The sequence below is a fragment of the Podarcis bocagei genome (assembly GCF_964188305.1).
Source record: "Podarcis bocagei genome assembly, chromosome: 3".
NCBI classification, from domain to species: domain Eukaryota; kingdom Metazoa; phylum Chordata; class Lepidosauria; order Squamata; family Lacertidae; genus Podarcis; species Podarcis bocagei.
Genome location: NC_138127.1, coordinates 13,248,248 through 13,266,353, shown reverse-complemented (window position 1 = coordinate 13,266,353; position 18,106 = coordinate 13,248,248). Strand labels below are relative to the sequence as shown.

The 18,106-nt window shown below is 43.0% G+C and overlaps 1 long non-coding RNA gene across 1 annotated transcript in view; it reads right to left on the bottom strand.

Annotated features, from left to right (window-relative positions):
- Window positions 1-1,678: 1,678 nt before the first annotated feature.
- LOC308584520 overlaps window positions 1,679-18,106 on the bottom strand; it is a 218,439-nt gene continuing 202,011 nt past the window's right edge. The window contains exon 3 of the long non-coding RNA XR_014006880.1: window positions 1,679-1,715. This is a non-coding gene — a long non-coding RNA (uncharacterized lncRNA). The remainder of the gene's footprint in view (window positions 1,716-18,106) is intronic.

The window sequence follows — 18,106 nt, the reverse complement described above, 5'->3', positions numbered from 1 at the left end:
CTGATGTCCACCCTATGTGGGGCTCTGTTTCTGTGAGTCCCAAACATAGAATCAATACCCTGTCAAGAGTTGGGCTGCTGATTTTGTGGGAATGAACCAACTGACTGGCTCACATAAGACTGGATTGCTTAAATGTTACTCACACACCCAGGAGACACTGATAGAAAAGTGGGTACTACACAACTCCGATATGTACATATGAAGGGCACCAAAGACAGGCTTTTCAAAAGAATAGGCTAATTTAAAGAGGATAGACCTTTCAGTAGTTACTAACCATGAGAGATAAGTAGAACCTCCTGCTTTACAGGTCATAGCAGATGCCAGAAACAAATCTTCGTGTTCTCAGAGGCATGTGGTTGGCTATTTTTTTGCAAACAGAATCCCTAATCCTAGTCTGGATTGAATTTTGGTCTGATCCTTCAAGGTGCTTCGTACGGATAAAAAATGGGCTAGTGGGTTTCTGAGAGGGCACTTTTCACATACTAGATAAATCATAATGTGCTACACTCATAAGTCTTGGTACTTGCAAAGCAGCCTCAATCAGCTCTGTATAGTATCAGCGTATGTGAATTCTTATTTTATTCCTTTGCAATCTTCCCATAGTCGGAGGTATAACAGTGTGTGTGTGTGTGTGTGTGTGTGTGTGTGTGTGTGTGTGTGTGTGTGTGTGTATCACCCCTTTTAAGAAAATACAGAAACATTATAAACTCCACTTGCACTCAGGCATATTTTAGCTTTACTTTTATGCCATGTTTTGGCACAGAGATGTTTTGGCACTCATAAGGAGTGCTGTTCCCTAAAACAGTAACAAATAAGAATACCTTTTCTGTTTATTTGTGTCTTCTAAGCTCTCCCTGATGGCTGGGTTCTTCTTCTTCTTCTTCTTCTTCTTCTTCTTCTTCTTCTTCTTCTTCTTCTTCTTCTTCTTCTTCTTCTTCTTCTTTTTCTTCTTCTTCTTCTTCTTCCTGCTCATCATCCTTTCCCTCTCCCTCTTTCCCTCCCTTTCCCTCTCTCTGCCTATTGCCAGTCACACCAGCTGCTATAAAGCTGCTATAAAAATACTCCCAGTACAGATCTTGACCGTAGATCACTGCACCTAGACCCAGCTGCAGATGGATGGAGCAGCTGGTCCAAAGAGGTGCTGTTTCTGTCTTCCACACACATGCGCTGGCTTGTGATGCATGAAGCAGCACAGTTGCTCCCCAGCTCCAATTCCTGTTCAGGCTCAGATTTATGAAGTAATGAGCCACCTACCAGAAGGGGAGATGAGAACAACCAAAAGAAAGGGATGGGTGGCGGGGGGAGTGAAGAGAAGAGAAAACACTCTCTGGCATACTTTCAATAAACATACATGAATATTCCTGTGCAGAACTGTTGTTAAGACTTCAAAAGTGTAGCTAACACCTCTTGCAAAGAATAAAGCTGACCAGCCAATATTGTTAACTGGCAAGACTGCCTGTGAAAGGGAGGATAATGTGTCCTGTTTTCTCTCTCTCTCTTACACACACATACACACAGTGAATTATATCGGTTTGGCAGCAGGAATTGGTCAAGCTTGGCAGCATCAGAGACAAGAACCTCCAAATGCAGTGTAGTTGCTAGAGAAAGGACCCAAGAGAGGCCTTGGATATTTTGGCATGTAAGGAAAAAGTGGGTCCTAGTCAGTGCTGTTTTTTCTAGAAAAAGAGGTGCCAGAACTCACCATGAACACCACCCTTGTCCTCTTTGAATGGCAATGGCACTCACCTGAGAGGTGCCAGAAATGAGTTCCAGTGAGTTCTGGCTGAAAAAATAGCCCTGTTCCTAGTGTTCTCAGGACCTGCAGCCCTTCTTAAGACCTGAAGAAGAGCCTGCTGGATCAGGCCAGTAGCTCATCTTGTGTTCAGCATCCTGTTCTCAACAGCAGCCAACCAGATACCCATGGAAGGCCCACAAGCAGGTTCTGAGCTCTCTCCCTTCCTGCACTTTCCAGAAACTGGTATTCAGAAACATCCCACCTCTGACTCTGGAGATGTAAAGTATCCTTCAGGGTTATCCTTCATTTACTCCTTGCTCTGCTGCCATGTTCTTCACATTGCTTCTGGAAGGCCTCTAAGTCCATGAGGTAGCATCAACTCAGAGGAGGAGAGGAAGCTTAGCCAGACCATTGGACCATCTAGCCTTATACAAACATGGCATTTGTCAAACACCAACAGTCCCACACTTCCTGCTGTTTCTCTGGCTCCATTGCTATGACAATCTGTGCTGATTTGCATTACCATAAATGTTTGTTTATGACATTTATGTCCTACCTTTCCACCAATGAGCTCAGGGCAGCATATATGGCTCCTCCGCCTTCCGCACTCAAACAAGCCAGCGAGGTAGTCATGAGAAGGGGGGAAATGGAAGGTGGCAGAAATGCTTCCAAACGCCAGTTGCTGGAAACTACAGTGGTCCTGTAGTTGGGCTTCCTTCAGGCATCTGGTTGGCCAAAGTGAGAACAGGGTGTTGGACTAGGTGGGCCATTGGCCTGATCCAGCAGGTTCTTCTATGTTCTTATAAAGAGTAGTTCACTGTACCCAGTGGTGGTTTTGCACTACATGAAAGTTTGCACTCATACAATGTGGGTGTCTGGGTCCGAAAACTGAAATCGCTGTGCATAGCTCTAGTTATTTGTTTCTCCTGTCCCTCTCCACTACAGAGCCAAGGGTGGTGTCAATAGGTCAGGGAAGTGATGGTTACAAACAAAAAAACGACCCAGCTTTGTCAAAGGTATGAAGCCCTCTCAATGAGAGAATTTGATTTAGCAAGCAATAGGAAATGTTGCTGAATTATTGGGATCATTTATTTACTTCTGTTGACAGCCTACTCTTCAATCAATTTAACACACACACACACAGAGAAAGAGAGAGAGAGAGAGAGAGAGAGAGAGAGCGCAATAAAAGGAGTACAGTCTGAATGAAGAAAGTCTCAGGGGTCAAAGGCTGTTGAGGTTGGAGCAGTTGGGATGTTTACCTGCAGCATCTCTTAATAATAATAATAATAATTTATTATTTGTACCCCGCCCATCTGGCTGGGTTTCCCCAGCCACTCTGGGCGGCTTCCATAGAAACCAAAAAACACTAAAATATCATACATTAAAAACTTCCCTGAACAGGGCTGCCTTAAGCTTAACCAGTTATTGCAACATCCTGTTTAGTAAAGCAAATCCTTATAAAATCATTAACTAACCAATGTCTACTAAGGAGAAACCTTCACACACACACACACACACACACACACACACACCAAAGGTCAACATCTACCTATCAGGTAACAATATCTTCCCGCGTAATTGGTATGTTGTCTGAAGAAATGCTTAGATGTCATTTCAGGGGTGAGGGAACAGAAACAAGTACAGCGGCCATCAGCGAACAGACTGCTGAGGAGGGTAACATCTCAACAAAAAGAAAGTGGGGCAGCTGGGGAAAAAAGACAGCCTACCCACAATGCAACAGTGTGATTGTCACCTAAAGGCATGTGAAGAAAAGTGTGCAGCTAGGAAAGCACTTGAAAAGAAAAATGTCACAATTTTAGCAGTTTCGGAGGAAAGCAACAGCAAAGGAGATTTTTTTCCGCCTTCATTTTTTTTTAACGAGCGAAATAACTATGTGTACATTTATATTAGAGGCAACTCTTGATCTTACTGTCTGTTCTGATAGGCAGCAGGTCTCCTTGTCTAAGGCAGAGGTCCTTACCTGTCCCCAGCCCGGATACTTGAGATCCTTTACCTGACACTATCTGTTCAATGGACTGGGGGCATTCAATGTGGGAAGTGTAAGTTCTCCTTGCAGAAGAAAGGTGTTTTCTACTTTGGAGTTAATCCCTTCCAGGAGCCCAGGAATGGGGAACTAGGGACCCTCCATCGGCAAGACTACCCATCCCTGAAATAGTCGGATCAATTAAAAATCATTCACTGCCATGTTCTTAGAACACAAGGAAACTTGTCCATGCTACATTGTTGCATACTCAGCAACAATGCCACCACAATAATACTAATGGGGAAAATGATATCAAGCATATTCCTTCTGTCCAGAGGCAGTCAATGTGCTGCCATCCAGCTGTCTTTGGGGTACAGGTCCCTTCATCCCTGATCACTGACCATGTTGTCTAGGGCTAATGGGAGTTGTAGCCCATCAGAATCCAGAGAGCACCACCACAATGTCTTCCCTTGCTTTGCACATTATCTTGGCCACTTTGGGTCACATGGAGCTGCCCATTTCTATCTAGCATGGCCTACTCTGACCAGCAGCGTCTCACCAAGATTAAGGCAGAGGTCATTTCTAGCTTTGCTGTCTGAGATATTTTTTTAAACTGGGAATAGCGAGGGTTGCACCTGAGCCCACCCACACAAAAAAGCATGCAACCTGCTACCAGTAAGCTCTGGACTCACTCTAAGTGATGCTGATTATAAGAAAGCATTGGGAAGCTGGAATATTTGCATCCAGTGGTTTCCTTTATCCTTGGCCAAGCTACAGATCATTTTGCCCAGTGTCTCCCTAGGCTGGGCATCATGGATCCTGATCAGGGGACAGATACTGAAGCAGCCATTGGCGTAGCGTGGGTTGCCAGAACCCGGGGCCATGCAGAGGGGTGGGTGGGAGAGAGGGAGGGAGGGAACCTGACAGAGTGTGCTTGCACATTCAACTGCTTAATAGTGTCCATGTGACCCAAGACACCACAGCCGCAGAGATAAGAAGAGTCCTTCTGTTGTCTGGAGTGGTCACTTCCTGGTTTGCATGCAGAAGCCATTTTCAACAGAGCCCAGCAACGGAAGCATGGAGCTATATTTAGGCAGCACCACAGTCAGGGGTACCTTTACCTTTATCCAGGTGTTGAAATTTTACACTCCTTAACAATTTTGCGCCTGGGGTAACTGCCCCAGCGCCCCCATGCTATGCCACTGGCAGCAGCTGCCCCACCCCCACCCCTGCTGAAGCCAGAAAGTGTCCTTCTTGAGCAGAAGAATGGCTGGCCCTGTGGCCGATCCCTCAGCACTGTGGTCACAGGTTGATTCCTCTGACAGCTGCTATTAACTTTAAAATATATGGAAAGATCCAGAATGCAGATGTCCTAATTTCTACCCTTCACAGTTTCCCTTACACATCCCTGACCTCTAAATAAATTTAAATTTAAATTTAAATGTGTGATTACACATCCCTGACCTCTAAATAAATTTAAAAATCATGACCTAAACTTTTCACCCCCAAAAAGGGGTGTCTTTGGGGAACTAATAACAGTGGGTTTTTAGGAACTTGGCAGATGTGAACAGAGTATATAGAAACTAAGAACCTCTCCTACTCACACACAAAAATGTTTCTTGCTGTCTTCTGTTCCCTGTTTACCCATAAGTAAGGCCTGCCCTGCCTACCTGCTGGAGACAACTCAACTATTTTACTTCACAGTTAGGAGTCACATCCCTGGGCCAAGCATGAAAAACACTGGAATACAGAAAATGAGAAGCACTATTCTAGGTAGCGTGGGTGGTGCTGTGGGTTAAATCACAGAGCCTAGGGCTTGCTGATCAGAATGTCGGCGGTTCGAATCCCCGCAACAGGGTGAGCTCCCATTGCTCAGTCCCTGCTCCTGCCAACCTGGCAGTTCAAAAGCACATCAAAGTGCAAGTAGATAAATAGGTACTGCTCTGGCTGGAAGGTAAACAGCGTTTCTGTGCCCTGCTCTGGTTCACCAGAAGCGGCTTAGTCATGCTGGCCACATAACCTGGAAGTTGTACACCGGCTCCCTCGGCCAATAAAGCGAGATGAGCGCCGCAACCCCAGATTTGGCCACGACTGGACCTAATGGTCAGGGGTCCCTTTACCTTCACCTTTTATTCTAGGTAGCATAAAAGATTCCTTTGCAGCCAACTCTCTCTCTTTACAGCCACTTCAGTGATTCCCTTTTAGCTGGAATGAACCTCTTGGACCTTTAAGGTTGATCTACCTGTGAGCCACCAATTTTAACAACAGTTTAACTCGAAAACAACCAAGGGATATTTTCCCTGGCATTGTTATTCCCATTATACAGAAAAAGATTCTCCTCGGCATATCAAGCTGCTCTTAAAAACAGGGTCAGGGGGCGGAGAGAGAAACAAGCACAGAGCAAACGTTCAGTCTTCTGAAATCATCCTTTTCCTGCAAGGAAAAATTCTGGACCTCCAAATCCCACTTCGTAGGAACTAGGCAGATTTTCCCTCCTAGTACTGGCTGATTTGATTCCATCAATGGTGTCTCTGAAAAATTTTACACATCACTTGGGAAGACAGGCAAACTAATGCCAGTGTTCTGGAAGAAGCAACGATCACCAGTGTTGAAGCAATGATTCTTCAACATCAGCTTCGTTGGACTGGTCATGTTGTACGGATGCCTGATGATCATCTTCCAAAGCAACTACTCTATTCCGAGCTTAAAAATGGAAAGTGTAATGCTGGTGGTCAACAAAAGAGGTTTAAAGACTCTCTCAAGGCAAATCTTTAAAAAGTAGTATAAACACTGACAATTGGGAAACACTGGCCTGTGAGCGTTCCAATTGGGGAACAGCCTTTACCAAAGGTGTCATGGGCTTTGAAGATGCTCAAACTCAGGACGAAAGGGAAAAACATGCTAAGCGGAAGGCACCCTTGGCAAACTCTCACCATGATCAGTACCTACCCAGAAACCTATGTCCTCACTGTGGAAGGATGTGTGGATCCAGAACTGGCCTCCACAGTCACTTATGGACTCACTGTTAAAACCATGTTTATGGAAGACAATCTTACTCGGCTACAAGTGATCGCCAAAGAAGAAGAAGACTGGCTGATTTCACACAGAACACATGACAGGTTTATGACCCATGTTGTCCCTGGAAATCCTTGTTCTTCTTTTTATTAGAACATGTATAACCTTCCTTTCCTCCATGGTGGTCAAGGTAGCACCTGTGGTTCTCCCTTTGTCCCTTTCATCTTCACAACAACCGTTTAAAGTCTGTTAGGCTGAGAGATGGTGACAGGCCCACTCAGTGAGGCTGAGTGGGGAGTTGGGTCTCTCACCCCAACACCACACTGGCTGTCACCAGATTTGCATTCAGTACCTTCATTTATTATTGACCTTGAACTTTGAGGGAGTTGCAGATCATTTCGCTATGTTTACGTAGACTTAATTTACTGTAACCAAGGTTCAGGGCAGCTCTGTGTACTGTACATATAAGCATGTGCTCATCACATTATGTTCCCTTTCCTTACACTGGACCAAAATAAAAAAATCAGGTGCATTTAAATACTAAGTTCTGTTCAGACTAGACTAGTTCTGTTTATCTGAACAGGAAGCATAAAGGGATGTGCTGCAGCAAAAGGTAAATGTAGATCTGGTTGGTACAGTGATGGGAAATGTATCATTTACTTGTTTCATTTATACCCGGTCTTCCTTCCAAGTAGCTCAGATTGGTTATTACCTCCCCACACTCCAATTTTATCCTCCCAACAACCCTGTGATGTAGGCTAGGCTGAGAGAGAGAGTGACTGGCTCAAAGTTACACAGCGAACTTCAGCTGTGGTGGACTTGGGGCTTTAAAAATGTCAGTGGTGCCCTGGGCAAAGCCAAAATTCAGCACCTGCTCTCGTCTTCCATTGTTGCTGCCTTATAGAGAGAGAAGAGAAGAGAGTTTGGACTTGATATCCCGCCTTTCATTTCCCTTAAGGAGTCTCAAAGCGGCTAACAATCTCCTTTCCCTTTCTCCCCCACAACAAACACCCTGTGAGGTGAGTGAGGCTGAGAGACTTTGGAGAAGTCTGACTAGCCCAAGATCACCCAGCAGCTGCAGGTGGAGGAGCAGGGAATCGAACCCAGTTCACCAGATTACGAGTCCACCGCTCTTAACCACTAACCCATGCTGGTGTATTGAGCCAGCCCCACTGGCGGAGGAAGAGGAGTGACGGGGGAGTGCACCACCCCCGGCAGCGCAATCCCAGTGGGGTGCTATCGCGGCTGCCCCCCTCCCGCTCACGCTGGCTGCCCTGCCCCCACAGGTGGTGTGCCACGCCCCCAGGACACGCACTAGCCCCACTCCTGCCTGCTCTCCACCCCCCAGTGCCAGAGCACTAAGCTCCACCACTCGCCAGTCCATTACCACTCTATAGTTAGGGTTGCCATATTTAAGAAGTAAAATTCCTGACATCAACAATTTGGCATCCTGTCATCTAAATTTGGGGGGGGGACCTAACCCTAAACAGTGATTTTAAGCTTTTGGGGCTGTTTCAGCTGCTTTTTTTTCCATTGTATTGTCATACATTCGGGTTTCCTCTGACATTTTGCCAATTTGGCAACATTCCCTCCAACACCATTTTTACACCCAAAAACCAAGACATGTCAGGAATTCCACTGACGTGGGGCAAGCCTACTCTATAGTATAGTGTACACAGTGCTGATTGTTCAGGTTGCAAAACTCTGTGCTTGGAAGATGGATTTGCACAGGCATGCAACCCTGCTTTTGATCCAGCCTTTCTAAGCTTTACCTGGAGATGTCGAAGTTTCAGCCTGAAGCCTCTTGGATGCACAGCTTGCACTCTAATACCAAGTGATGCCCCTTTCTTAAAGGACAGAATTTGTGATCTCTAAATGCTTACCCATTTAATTCTTCTTGATGTCACACACACACACACACACACACACACACACACTTTCGCAAACTGAATACACAACATGAAACATGAAGCAGATCGTGCAATATATTCAGTTAGGAGACTGAAGTAGAAAATAGAAATGACAACCTTATTCCGAAGTGGTCCTATTTCATTTTGAATCTGAAAGTTTGCTATTAGAGGAAATGATTTTGGTCTTTAGGAAGAAGAAGAAGAGTTTGGATTTGATATCCCGCTTTATCACTACCCTAAGGAGTCTCAAAGCGGCTAACATTCTCCTTTCCCTTCCTCCCCCACAACAAACACTCTGTGAGGTGAGTGGGGCTGAGAGACTTCAGAGAAGTCTGACCATATAACACCAGTCTTGAAAGACCTACATTGGCTCCCAGTACGTTTCCGAGCACAATTCAAAGTGTTGGTGCTGGAGACGGCGGAAGAAGAATGGAGAAAATTTAAAAGTTATCTTAAGGACTATTATAAACTTAATGAATGTTAGAGTGTTGTGGTTTTCAGGAACAAAGGGATACAGTGATATAAGGTCAGAATATGGAGATGACTAAGATGACAGAGGTTGGAAAGTAACAAATGGGAGTTGCTATAAAATTATGGACATTGGGATGCAGAAAGGGGGGGTATGGGGAAGTCCCAGAAAAGAGGTTTATGAAATTATGATATGAAATTATACGTGTATGTTTGTCTTTTTAAGTGTTTGTTTGTTCTATAAAATTTTGTAAAACCAATAAAAAATTTATTAAAAAAAAACAAAGTGTTGGTGCTGACCTTTAAAGCCCTAAACGGCCTCGGTCCAGTATATCTGAAGGAGCGTCTCCACTCCCATCATTCTGCCCGGACGCTGAGGTCCAGCGCCAAGGGCCTTCTGGCGGTTCCCTCACTGCGAGAAGCCAAGTTACAGGGAACCAGGCAGAGGGCCTTCTCGGTAGTGGCACCCTCCCTGTGGAACGCCCTCCCACCAGATGTCAAAGAGAACAACAACTACCAGACTTTTAGAAGACATCTGAAGGCAGCCCTGTTTAGGGAAGCTTTTAATGTTTGATGTATCATAGTATTTTAATATTCTTTTGGAAGCCGCCCAGAGTGGCTGGGGAAACCCAGCCAGATGGGCGGGGTATAAATAATAAATTATTATTATTATTATTATTATTATTATTATTATTATTATTATTATTATTATTATTATAGCCCAAGGTCACCCAGCAGCTGCATGTGGAGGAGCGGGAAAGCGAACCCGGTTCACCAGATTACAAGTCTACCGCTCCTAACCACTACACCACACTGGCTCTCAAGAACTGGAGTTCTCTTCTCCCTGCACATTTGAATCAAGTAGCCAAGATTTCCAGTCACAGTCAGAAACATTAATCTATGCTTGTAGAATTCAGGCTCAATTTACTCGGCTGTGTGTGTATCTAGGTGTGACCTACCGACAATACACTACCCATGTATGTAGTGTAGCATTGCTCTGCACTTGCTGGCTTGAGTGCTTAAAAACAAAAACTTTTTTTTTTTTTAATTCAAAGTTTGGAGGGAATTCAGAGAATGTACAGGAAAGTAAGCAGCATGGGCCATCACTGCAGTCTTATCAGGCTAGTTCCAATTTCCAAGGAAACGTAAGCAAGAAAGTGCTGTGACTCCATCTTCTGGCAAATATGCGCCATTGCAGGAACACAATTACATCATTGACAAAACCACAAATGTTTGTACTGTATGTAGGTTGCAATTTTAGATGTGGATGCTTCTATTTTAAGATCCAAATTAGAGACGCTTGTCTGAGGCAGTGATCCTTTGTGAGTGCAGAGCTCTGATGCTCTGAAAGTGGAAGGGTTTCCCAGTTCACTCCAGTTGCAGGTAGGTAGCCGTGTTGGTCTGCCGTAGTCGAAACAACAACAACAAAGAATTCCTTCCAGTAGCACCTTAGAGACCAACAAAGTTTGTTATGGGTATGAGCTTTCGTGTGCATGCATACAGGTATCTGAAGAAGTGTGCATGTACATGAAAGCTCATACCAATAACAAACTTAGTTGGTCTCTAAGGTGCTACTGGAAGGAATTCTTTGTTTGTTTGTTTGTTTGTTTGTTTCCAGTTCCCTCCAGGTGAAGTTCCCGTCACTGATGGGGAAGTTCTGGAAGAAGAGGAGATGCTTCTCCCCTAGAAAGCATAAATCTCCATCAGACAAATTCTACCCTTCTCAAACCCTCCAAATTTCTCTAAACACCTTCCTTATCCCATTGCTTGTCCAGCCTCACTGACTTGCTGAATATCTACGTAATTTTATTACATCTTGCAAGCTCACTAAATAAAAGAACAAAAAATGCCAACCAACTTGCTAGAAATCACATAACACACTGGCAAATGTCTTCCTCTCAGCTCCAGAACATCAATAGCTGAATCCTACTGTGACCTGATTGAATCAGTGCCAAAGCAAGATGACACCTGATTGATGCTCTAAACCAGAGGTCAGCAAACTTTTTCAGCAGGGGGCCAGTCCACTGTCCCTCAGACCTTGTGGGGGGCCAGACTGTATATACATTTTGGGGGGGGGGAATTAACAAATTCCTGTGCCCCACAAATAATCCAGAGATGCATTTTAAATAAACGCACACGTTCCACTCATGTAAAAACACCAGGCAGGCCCCACAAATAACCCAGAGATGCATTTTAAATAAAAGGGCACATTCTACTCAAGTAAAAACATGCTGATTCCCAGACTGTCCGTGGCCCAGATTTAGAAAGTGATTGGGCTGGATCCGGCCCCTGGGCCTTAGTTTGCCTACTATGCTCTAAACACTCATGCTCATTGGCTACATTCAAATTAAGGAAAGCTACTGCATATCAATCTAAGCAAGTTGTGCTTCCTTTTTCTGGTTAGTTGGCTATAACCTTTGACAGAATACAGATAATCGAACAAACTTTGTTGCATTACATTCTTCATTAAATTATCTTAACGTTGATATATAATTTTATGGTATTACTCCAAAAGAAAAGTAGTGTTATGAGCCATTAAACCTCGGAAATACACTTTCCCCAAAAGGTTTCCACAATTTTGGCCACTAGTGTAGGTTTTCAATTGAGTTGTGGAGTGGGGAATCTAGCTGGAATATGTATTGTTGATGAAGGGAAAGGTGGTTTCTCCCTCCATCCCAGCCATTTCTTTAAGCTGCATATCTAGGCCAGTAACGGGGAACCTGCAGGACACATGGGAACTAAAATTAATGCAGCCCACAACAGGGTTCCTGAACCACATGAGAGGGGAAGATCAAGCTGTTGCATGCCTCATCCCAAAGGTGATCCAAACATCTCTGGGAAGTGGCTTCTAACACACACACCCCATCGAGTCAGTGGGTGGCAGAGAGAGTAAAAAATGAAAGAGAGACTGAATTTCCAGACTGCCCTTCATCACACATAACAATCTCAATCTTCTGACATATTATTTAAAAAATCTTAAAACACATTGAGCATTTGTAATAAATAAAAATATTTTTTCAGTAAACAATTTTTAAAAAATCAGCAGCACCTAGAGCCCTCACCAGCAAATCAATTTCCTCCAAAGGAAGAAAATATGCAAGTTTTAACTGGGAACAGAACCTCCGAGCTGTAATTGCCATCTCTTCCTACAGGGGGGAAGAATTCCAGAGACCGGGAGCCACTGCAGAGAAGGCCCTACCTTGTGTTGCCAAACCCATCGCTGGGACAACAAGGAGCCCCTCCTCTCAACAGTCACAAGAACAAGACTAGGGAAGAAGCACTCCGACAGACATTTCTTTGAAAGGTCTCATTTTAAGTGGCTCTCTTAATCCTACACAAAACAAATGAAAGCCTTCCCTTCTAAATATATACTCTTCCAAAAGAAATGAACTCAAAAAATATTTCACATGCACAAGGAGATTCCATATTGCTAGCCTGTAAATAATGTCATGAGAAGCCAGAAAACACCTGGGAAGGAGAACAAAGCTTCACCGAGCTGAAATTGCAACATAACCATGACTAATTGCAATGCACATGTCTGTACAGTTGTAGACTGTGCTTTAGATGATTCTCTGTCAAATTCCAGTGCAAGGAATTTTTGAACCTCTGCACGTTTTATATATCAAAACCACCTGGATAGATGTTCCTTTAACTGTTGCCATTACCTCATGACAACCGAAATTGCATCCTGTAAATCTCTCTAATACCCATCATGAAGGTAATGAATTATTGTCTGAATGCACATCGTACTGAAGTGCAAGATACAGAAGGTAGAAAGTGTCCTTTTGGATTTACAGTTGCATGGCACTTAGCCACATAACTCCCCGTCTTTCGAGGTAGAGGCCTGGGTTTCGCAATGATTTGTAGTTTACATGCCTGGCTGTTTTAATAATTCATTCTTAAAATTATTATGCTTCATCTGTCGCTCATACCTCTGTTTTCACAGCTTTAATACCTTGCAAAAACTATATGAATATGGACGGCTGCCCGCACACAACGGATTATCTGTATGCATAGTTTGCCACCAGAGAAATGCGCGTGGATAAGGACGAAGCATATTTGCAAAGGCCGGATCATCCTGACCGAAGCATGAGCCAAACAAGAAATTGCTATGAGGTTTGATATCTATGCAGGACTGGTGCCATTTTGCAGCCGCTTCTTATTACGGCATGGAAATATCTTGGGAGTCTCCTCCAACATACTTTGGAAGACTCTGTAATAAGTTCCAATGTTAATTGTAATATATGGTTCTTGGGCCATCTTACAAGCAATTATAAGCTAGGAAATGGAGCCATTAGCACATGCATCGCTGTGGACTAAGGACGTCAGCAAATTCCAGTGGAAATGAAACTAGAGAGGAAATAGCCAATGTTTGCTTATTTGTACCATGTCTGAACTGGAAATCCACCCAGTGAATATGATCAATAGACATGGTTGCTGTTGTTCTCAGTCTGCAAATATATGACTTTCCCTGCATTTTCAATGTGTTTCATTTGCATTGAAATCTATGATGTTGAATACCTTACAAGCTTACACATTATATGTCATTTCCTTTGATACCTGAGAGAGTGGTTTTGTTTTATTTTAGGATTCACACAATTCTTTTTATTTTAAATTATAGAATCATAGAATTGTAAAGTTGGAAGGGACCATGAGGGCTATCTAGTCCAACCCCCTGAAATGCAGGAATCTTTGCCCAACATGTGACTCGAACCAAAACCCTCTGATTAAGAGTCCCATGCTCTACCAACTGAGCTATATACCCACAATAATGTAATTAGTTACACAACTGATTCTGTAAAAATTCTGCCACAGTGGACATCAAGATGAAAAACATAGGTTTTTGTTTTCATTTTGGGAGAAACTGAACTGCAGCAAAAGCACTGGATGCAATGGACATAGGAATTGGTGCCTTCTTAGATCCATGCTATGGTCACAGGAGAAGGCAAAATATCAAGGGGTGGAATACTTAGTTTGCATTTCTTAGTGCAGAAAGTATTGATCTGATGTGTAGAGGTCTTTCCTATTCTATTTAATTCAAGAGGGTTTTGGAAGCTTCTCTGTGTGAAAGAAACAAGCAGGAGGTTCATGAAGTTTGGGTTATTCCTTCAGAGAAGCTGAGTACAGCTGGTTTAAGCTGGTTTTCTTATCTCTTTCTGTCAAGGTCATGCTGAGTATAAAAGTAGGACCAGAAGGAGCCTAGCTTTCACTTTCTCTTTCTATCTCTCTTTCTTCCTGGTGTGGTGTTCTGTAGGTTTAGACTTATATATAAGTTATTGAAAGTTTAAGTTAAGTCCGCTGCAACTGGATTTCTTATGGACAGTGCCAATCCAGAATGTATTGAATTTGTGACCATTATGCTCATTTGCCTTCAGTAGCGGTGAGTAAAGGTCTGCTGGATGAAATATTAATTGCCTCTGGTCTGTTTTTGGGGAATCCTGCAACGCATTTAAGTTTTTACTCTGCTAAGTATACGTTGGGATTCTACTCTGGATCAATACTGAGTAAAACTCCATGACATACTTGTAGCAAGGCATTCTGGGACTTGAACCAAAGAAACCCAGGTGAATATTCCACACTCAGAAAGCTCACCGAGTAATGTTGAGTTAGTCGTTATCTCCTATTAATTTTTCTTTTCTGCTGTTGATGGCATGGAAACTTTTTGTCAGGGAAAGCGGTGGAATTGGAATTGGGCGAATCATGTGCATCATCTTGAGAATCTTGGAGAAAGAGTAGGATACAAATGCAGTACAGTGGTACCTCAGGTTACATACGCTTCAGGTTACAAACTCCGCTAACTCAGAAATAGTGCTTCAGGTTAAGAACTTTGTTTCAGGATGAGAACAGAAATTGTGCTCCGGCGGCGCGGCGGCAGCAGGAGGCCCCATTAGCTAAAGTGGTGCTTCAGGTTAAGAACAGTTTCAGGTTAAGTACGGACCTCCGGAATGAAATAAGTACTTAACCTGAGGTACCACTGTATTTGTTGACAGCAAAAAGTGGGAAGGCTTCATGCAAGCTGGCCCATTCCTATTGGAACCCTATGTGAAATATCAAGCAACAAAGTCCAGGAGGAGAGCAACGCTTTGCACCAGAAGATCCCAGGTTTAGACCCTAGCATCTCCAGGTAGGGCTAGGAGAGAACCTTCTTTGAAGCCCTGAAGACTGGTAGCCAATCAGTGGGGACAATACTGAGCTAGCTGGACCAATGGTGACTCAGTATAAGGCAGCTTCCTTTGTTCCTATAAAAGTGAGCTCTGCTTCGCAAGGATAGTTCTATACACATGTGGGTCGGGCTTCCTACCACCCGACTCCCAGCACATGTGAAACTGTGGGACCACGTGGGAACCAGACTTCAGTATCTCAAAGACCTAACATTTCAAGAATCTTGTCTATTGTACAGTTTTCTGTGTAATGCAGAAAACCACCACTGCAACCCCGTTTTCTGCTGAAAATGGAATCTTTGCCTGTGTCTCTAACTACAATAAAGAAAAGAAAAGCGATGAATTATGCAGGCATCAGATTTATTATTTAACATAAGCCGTATTCACTCGAGATCATAATAAATTCAGTTTATGGGTTCTATAGTCCAGAAAAATCTTCTCTTTTTCCCAGTCATGTGCTGTTGTAGAGTAGACAATGGCAATTTAGCGATCACTCGAATGCTGATAGGCAAGCTGTGTTCAACAGATATCTGACTCCCTTGCTTTTCCTGTTGCTTTTCCATGGCCTTATTTTAATGAGGAAAGCCTTCGCAATGGTATTTGAAGTAACAGGTGCTTGCAGTTTACATGACATTATAGGGGCGGGCAGGTTCAAATCATTAAATGTAGTCTCCTTCCTGTAGATAACTGGGATGGAGGGAGGGAAGGCATTCCTACAAAATTGCAGCCATTCCAAAAAAAGAAGAAAAGAAAAAAGCTCAGCTTGATAATAACCAGCAGATATTACAGCTGTTTTGCAGTTTCCATGGAAAATCCACCGCTCAACTCCATGGAAATAAAGTTCCATGTGTGTTCCAATAATTCACTTCTCAGTGCTATCTATCAGCTTGCCCCAGATGGTATCACACAAGTTTGTTTTCCTGGCAGTTGCAAAGCATAATGGATTTTATAGTCTTCATCAATGCCATTTCCTTCTGATGTGTAATATTGCGCTGCACCTTTAAACTGTGCAACAATCATTTATTCGCCAATGTATCTGGCCTTGGCTTGAAAGAGTTTTGCATGGGATAGATACATAGTTTTAAAGGAAAGAGTGGGCATTTGAGCAAACAGAAAAATTTAAGTTTTCCTTGTCTGGGATGAACATATAAGAGATTCGCTGAGGACAAGGTGGATATTAGTATGACCTACCCAAATGTTGAGAGCGGAACTTGACTTGAAAAAAAATTTTTTTTTTCTGATTTTACATTTAACATAAATGTTGGTGCCAGGTCTGTACTAGAGTTATCTGCGAGAACTTATTTGAAGCAGTTGTTCACTTTCTGAGGATGAAAGTGACTCACAATGATCAGAGTAATGGGATTATTTGAAAAGATGAATCTTTATTCTAAATAGCTGACTCTTGAAGTTTTAAAAACACCAGTTCTGGGCAAGCAGTCCTTGACAGTGAAAGGGCAAGAAAGGAACAACGCTTGTACAATATACTTATTCACAAGCCTCTGACATCTGGATATATAGGTTCAAATCAGGTCACAGATGGACTGAATGAATAGGAAGTATTCAGGGTCTCTTTTCTGCTCTCCTATACTTTCAGGATAGCACTAGTGATCTAAAAGGATTTGCATTTCCGACTCATTCACACCCTTCATTTTAAGGGGTACCTAACAGTTACTAGCTCTCTGTCTGCAGAAAGCGTGGTCACAAGCAAAGCTAAAATAACTTTGAATTATATATATAAATAGATACATATATATTTTTAAAAAAATTAAAAGCTTAAAAAAATTAAGCTTTTAACAGTGATTAAATTCCCACAGTCACATTTGAAATTATGATTTTGATATAAAAATGGCGTTTTAACACAAATTGCGCTTCTTTTGGTAAATAAGCAGAAGGGGCAGCATGAAACTAACAAATAGGAGAAAGAGAATTACAACTGCAGATTCAACACAATGAAAAAAATGCAAGTGTTAAAAAATGCTTATTTAGTCAAAATGTTCATAAATCCCATTGCGTTTCAAAGAGGGCCTTCTCAGCAGTGGCACCCACCCTGTGGAACACCCTCCCATCAGATGTCAAGGAGATAAATAACTATATCACTTTTAGAAGACATCCGAAGGCAGGTCTGTATTGGGAGGTTTTTAATGATTGATGTTTCGTTATGTTTTTTATATGTGTTGGAACCCGCCCAGAGTTGGAACCCAGCCAGAAGTGCAGGGAATAAATAATAAATTATAATAAAATTATTATAAGTTCACAAATGAATGTATAGAATAACTCCTATAACATTACAAAACTGCCTATAGTTCAATACAATTAAGATACCGTATTTTTCGCCCTATAAGACGCACCTAGATTTTGGGGGGGGGGGAAATAAAGGGGGGGAAATTATTTTTCCCCCCAGGCGTGACCCCATGGATCAGAGCACGCCAGGCACTCCTGTCTTCCACTGCCTCCCGCAGTTTGGTCAAACTCATGCTGATAGCTTTGAGAACACTGTCCAACCATCTCGTCCTCTGTTGTCCCCTTCTCCTTGTGCCCTCCATCTTTCCCAACACCAGGGTCTTTTCCAGGGATCTTCTCTTCTCATGAGGTGGCCAAAGTATTGGAGCCTCAGATTCAGGATCTGTCCTTCCAGAGAGCACTCAGGGCTGATTTCCTTAAGAATGGATAGGTTTGATCTTCTTGCAGTCCATGGGACTCTCAAGAGTCTCCTCCAGCACCATAATTCAAAAGCATCAATTCTTTGGTGATCAGCCTTCTTTATGGTCCAGCTGTAACTTCCATACATCACTACTGGGGAAACCATAGTAGTTAGGATTGCTCTATTAGGCAG